Source organism: Alligator sinensis, unplaced genomic scaffold (genome assembly GCF_000455745.1).
Source record: "Alligator sinensis unplaced genomic scaffold, ASM45574v1 scaffold481_1, whole genome shotgun sequence".
Lineage (NCBI taxonomy): Eukaryota > Metazoa > Chordata > Crocodylia > Alligatoridae > Alligator > Alligator sinensis.
The window spans coordinates 1,589,903-1,596,256 of NW_005842201.1; positions in this window are offsets into that span (position 1 = coordinate 1,589,903).

A 6,354-nucleotide genomic window follows, 5' to 3' on the forward strand; every position below is an offset into this window, starting at 1 on the left:
GAGAGGACTAACACCCTCCTCTCTCTGATTGGTCTGTCTCCAATCTAGGGGTGGAGCCACGAAGGAATAAAAAGGCAGCATGCCCAGCACACGGGCAGCTGCATCGAGGGATGGAGAAGGGGGCAAAGAAAAGCTGGCAGAGCTGGCCGGCAGGGTGGAGCTGTTGACCTGGAAGAGCCTGAAGCCTCCTCATCAGGTAGGAAGCAGAGAAGCGGCCGCATCCACCCCCAGCCCCACCGCGAGGGAGAGCAGCAAAGTGGTGCACAGGTTGGTGCACAGAGGGTCTGAGAGGGATTGAGACTCTAGGAGCTGCACAAGGAGGCTTAGGTCTCCAACCCCTGGCATGAGGTCAGGCTCAAGGTGCACAAGTTGGTGCACAGAGGATCGGGGAGCAGACCGGGATTTCTGTAGCTGCTCGAGGTGACTTGGGTCTCTAGTCCCCAGCATGAGGCCAGGAACACAGTGCACAGGCAGTGCATGGAGGGTCCGGGAGCAGACCGAGACCCCAGCACCACCCAAGGTGGCTCAGGACTCCAGCCCCTGGCACAAGGCAGGGCCACTGGTGCACGGAGCAGTGCACAGAGTTCTGAGTGGGCCGGCGGCCAGGAAAGCCCAAATCAGCTGAGGGCCCCCTGCCAGGGAAGGAGGTGCCTCACCAGGGGATGACAAGATCGGCCTCACTGGATCTCAGGAGAGCTGTGAGTTACAGGGGAATGGGATTCCCGTAGGGGAGGAGGGAACTGATCTGTCCCCCCCCAGTCATTTGAGACTAACAGCTGGAAGGGAAGTGAAGGGGAAGGGCTCCACGGGTTTATTGGGGTTCTCTTTGTGGGCTATTCAAGCTGGGTTGTATCTTTGGGGTCCCACTATTGATCCAAGGTAACCCAGGTTATTCTTCTAGTTTCCTTGAGAATCTAAGCTTGTGCATCCATTGCCCTGCATGGTACATTTTGTGAATCCCGTGCCTTATATTTTATGAACTTGTGCCTCATGCTTTGTAGATCCGTATTTCATTAGAGTATAAGATTGCATGATGTTTATTGAGAACTTTGCTTTCCAGATCCCTCACCTGCATCCAGAGTATTTGTATAGAGTTGTATATATATTGCACATAGTTCCCATGTCTTTCATATATATGTTCCATTTTTAACTCTTCTTATATATTTGTATATAGTTAAGCATTAAGATGAGTCCTGGCTTTATAGGGCAAGGAAGGAACCACGTGCAGTAGGCAGTTTTACCCCACAGCCCACCTGACCTGCTAACATTTCCTTCGATTGGAGAGGGGAGTACATAATTGAGTAGTACCTGGGCTTTACTTACTATTCCCTGGTGTTCTTAGTAATAAAAGCTTCAGAGACTGAAAACAAACAAAATCTCAATATGCTTCCAATTTTGTCTTGGGGCCCCCAATTTCAGTCATTAGCTGTGGTCCCAACATGTCTCAAAATGAATGGAGACTCAGGAAGGTTGGTCTATGCATCCAGGACTGTTTCATCATCAGTACTCTGTGTGGGGAGCGGGAGTGGAGGGTAGGGGGGAGGAGGCCCAAAAATAGGTGCCAGGGATGGCTAACCATGCTGCCAAAGCAGCACCATGGTAGCCTGCACTGCCCCATGAATCATAGTTGGCCAAGTGCAGAACTGCCCCACTATGCCTCAGTTCATCATTCTTTGAAATTCAAGGACACATTTTCTTTGAGTGCTGATTCAAGCCAAAGGAGACGATATTTGCCAAGGCAAGACAAAGTAGCTACCCAGGTTCTGTTTACTGATGCATGGTCTAATTTTGTGCATTTCTTATAATTGTGCTGTCATTCTCTGAGTTTATTACAGGTTTATGTCCTATGTCCACAATTCATTCTACTGTTTGAAGGATGCTCTAAATATCGAGTTCCATACCCTGGATCACCTCGGCTTTTAACTTCTTTCATCTTAAATGTTCCACGACCTATTTTTCCATCTGTTTTCTACCTGAAAGAAATGTACGGCTTAATCTACAAGTAGTTTTATTTTTATAATTATTTGGGGAGATTCTTAGTTATGCAAATCCCTGTTTCTATTTCATTTTTTTATATCTGTCCAGCTTTTTATCCAAATTTAGTTTGCTTCTAACTGAATGTCACGCTGTTTAAGTAAACTTTGTATGCAAACTACTGTATTTTTCCGCATATACCCCGCCCACGGGTATAAGCCGCACCCATGTATAATCCGCGCAAAATTGTATTTGTGTAAATTAGTCCATGTATACGCCACACCCGTGTATTCCCTGTGGTGGTGTATACATGGGGTGGCGGCGCAGCCCGGCCCACCCTAGCCCTGGCCCCAGCCCCAGCCCCCATGACAGTGGCGGCACAGCCCGGCCTGCCCAGGCCCAATGGGGAGGCGGCGCAGCCCACCTCAGCCCCAGGCCCCATGGTGGCGGCGGTGCAGCCGCCCCGGCCCTGGTCCCAGCCCCGGCAGCGGCGCAGCCCAGCCCCGGCTCTGGGCCCAACCCCTGCTACAGTGGCGGCACAGCCCAGCCTGCCTGGGCCCTGCAGGGTAAAAAAGTTCATCAATAGCCCACGCCCCTGTATAGCTCACACCCATCCATTTTTTTTGTAAAATCACATATACCCCATGGGATATATGCGTGAAAATACAGTAATTGCTTTCTGTGCAGTATTGCATTTTCTGCAATGCTGAATAGACTCATAGATATATTGGTTATTTTGGTGGTACAGGTCTCTTCCAAATGGATTTTGGCCTACTCTGTTTGGGGAACATTCTACATATGGGCACTCGTGTACCAACATAAGTAGCAAATGTGAATTCAGACCATGTATGATTCATCTGTATACATCAGGACAAAGACTATGGCCCAAAATCTGCTTTGCCTACTACAGTGGATGTCTGTTGTTGGTCAGCTTTTTAAAGGTGAGACATACAGAAACCAATTCATCCAACTAACAGACTGTGTCATCGAATAAAATGGAGATCCCTCTCTCAACCTTGGTCCATGGTGCAAGCTTTTACTTAATAGCCTAATGAACAATGCTCATATGTAGCACATGGAAGACCTGGATTTTAGCTCCAACTCAGCCTCACAGGTCTCCTCTCCTTTGGTTGAAACAGGACCACCAGGCAGCCAAGAGTGAAAGGTTCATTGGGCCATAAGAGAAAAGAGGCCAGTCCTAAGGCCCAGTAAGGTTGGCACTACAGTAGAAAGGAGGAGAATCTTGGTTCTGACCCTTGATCACAAAACTGTTTGCCACTTTATCCTTCTATGACTACTTCATGCAAAATACTATAGGACGTAACTCCTTACATGGTGAGTGCTAAAAATACAATAGCTTGGAGTCTGTCTGTTAAGATTTCGTAAACTGTTAATTCATTTAAACACTAGCATCACACCATATAGATAATATAATGATGTCTACAACATCTGCTAAACAAAACCAAAACCCAAGCAAAATATATTCACATACCTCAACTTCATTAGCCTGTAGAAAATGCATATAAAGAAACTATATATAAACAGCTTTGATATGGTGACAAAAGCTGCAAACCAGAGGGTCATTAGAGAAATGTATATGAATGACCACTGAATATTATTGCAAGTTTTTAATGGCTTTGTGTCTAGTCTCCCCTCGGATTTTTCCATGAAATACTTCTCTCCTAATAAAATAAAAATAGTAACAGTAGAATTAAATGGGGTTTATACTGGTGAGACACTAGCTTATTAGGCTGTTTACTGCTGTGTGAGCAAACCGTAGATATTCTATCTTTAGTCACATGGAGCAAAATAATCAGAATTTGCTTTAGGGCAATCCAACGCTTGTTTTCCATGTGCCCCAACTTCATTTTGCCATTCGTTACTTTTATGTAATGTATTTATATATTTACTGAGGTGCAAGGAGATGGAGGGATTGCAATAGGCTTTAATATAATTAATATTTATACCTTGTTTGCTTTTAATTTAATGAGATTTAATAGCAAATTAGCAAAGTTGCTACATACTCAAAACCATTTCCTCATTCACTGTTGGATCTAAGCAGTATTGGTCAGATTTCCTAAAGTGCTTAGTATTTGCCCTTTCTAATAGTTCACTAAAAAGATCATCACAAACTACTTACTGTAAGGAACTACCTCATGAAATACTGTGTGAGCTACATAGAATGGCCATCATAGAGGACATTCTGGTTTTCTGCTACTCTGCCCTGTGTCCTCTCTTGATACAAGACCTGACGCTTTTATGTCCTCTATTTTTCTCTACATCAGCTCTTGTATCAAGAGAGGGCAGAGGACAACTGGACTGTCATCTATGATGGCTACCCTAGTGACATGTAAGATTCATAAATACATAGATTCATAGATGCTAGGGTCAGAAGGGACCTCAACAGATCATCAAGTCCAACCCCCTGCCTAGTTGTCAAGAAATATGACCTTACTGATCTTTCCTTGTGGTAGGAGGATTGGAGTGTTGGTGTAGCTGTGATGACTCAAGATATTTATGAGAGGAAAGGGTATTTTTTGCTATATCTTTTATTGGACTAATATATATATATAAATAAAGATCCAGCATCCAATGCATGAAAGCTGAGGGTAGGCAGATTTCCCCCAAAATAACGGGTAAAAATGGTTTGTGTTTCACTTTGTAAGTGAACACAATCACTTAGGGAATGGACAATGGCAGTGAAGTGGAAGCAAAGGCAGATGCTCAGGAGTGGTTTTGTAACAAGGAAAATGAAGTTGAAAAGTCAACTGACCGTAAATTTATAAATCCTGGCCATGAAATCTATAAATGTTATGATAATATATGGTTTACATTTTCATTGTTCATGGAAGTTGTTTTTGAGATAGAAGAGCTGCTATTGCCACCATTAGAAAGATTAAGTAGGTCAGAAAGGAACAGATACTAAAATACAGTATTCAAAGAGGAATGATGTGTTCAAAAGTACAATGTATTGCACAACTGTGTAAAGGAAACTATTTGATAAGCTTTCTTGAACAAGCAGAGTAAATGTTTAAACATTCCAGAATGAGTTGACAGAAAAGTACAAAATTTGAAAAGAAGACTTGAGAATCAGTTCATTTGCCAGGAAAAAAAAAACATCTATAGGTGGACTGTAAGACAGCAGTATGAAAAGTGAAGAAAACCATATCTATTAGACAAGTCAGGGTAAAGTATGCATAACAAAATTGCCAAGTTAGAATTAATTTTGGACACCTTTTTAACATCCTAGTTATGTGAAAAGTGCTGTGACATCTTTAATGGCCAGGCCTCTTCCATAAGTGCTTGTAAGTGCTATCTACAAAAAATGCTGGAACAAGATGGAGTGGACAAAATTTTCATACATAGATGAATCTGGTTAAAGGGAATTAATATGTAATAAATGGATAATGTTCGAGTGGGTACGGCTTGTGGATTCCACAAGATTTTTCTTTTGTTCAATAGTATTCCATATATTTATCAATAATTATAATAATCATAAAACATTTCTGACCATGGTGATATAAAAAAAATCATGGTATTGCAGTACCTTCACATTAGGTTAGTTCCCTAGAAAAATCTGGATTACATGGTAAACTGGGCTAAACTGGACATCATGCTTTTTAATATCAAATAAAAGATCATATTCTGAGAAGACAGGAGTGTAGATTCAGTATAGGTTGGTGAACTGTATTTTGGAAAGCAGTGACTTCAAGAGGTCATTGGGAACCTGAGATCATTATATGCTGTGATAGTTAATAATCTTTGGATGTATAAAATAAAAAAAAAAAAAAACAAAGGAAAACTAAGGATGTCTTACATGATTCTAGTGAAACTTTTACTGGACTACTGCATCCAGTTCAAGCATCAGCATTTTCAAAAGGATGTTAGCAAACTAGAAAGGGTTCACTTAATTCTACAAGGCAGAATGGGAAATGGTTTTCCTATGTGAAAAATAATGGCTTTCAAAATGGTTTCTTCTTCTGATCAAAACCAGAGTTACATAAGAATACCATGCTGGCCAGGGCACTTGTCATATGGTTTCTGAAAACCCAAATTTAAGTCCCAAGCTGGACTTGACTCAAGAGAAAGTGTGGAGGTGATTTGATCACAGTGGGCACCTACCAAGGGTAAGGGGGACTCCTTTATCTAGGAGATAGACAACCAGATCCAGGATCCAATGGGTGAAAGCTGAGGCTAGGCAAATTCAGGCTACAAATAAGGTGTAATTTGTTAACAGTGAATGTAACTAGTCACTGGAAGAATTTACATAGGGGCATGGCAAATAATCTTAATCACTTAATTCTTTAAGCCAACATTTTACCAATAATATCTTTTTAAAAGGTAATATTCTAGCTCAACTAAATGTTATGCTTTTAAAGC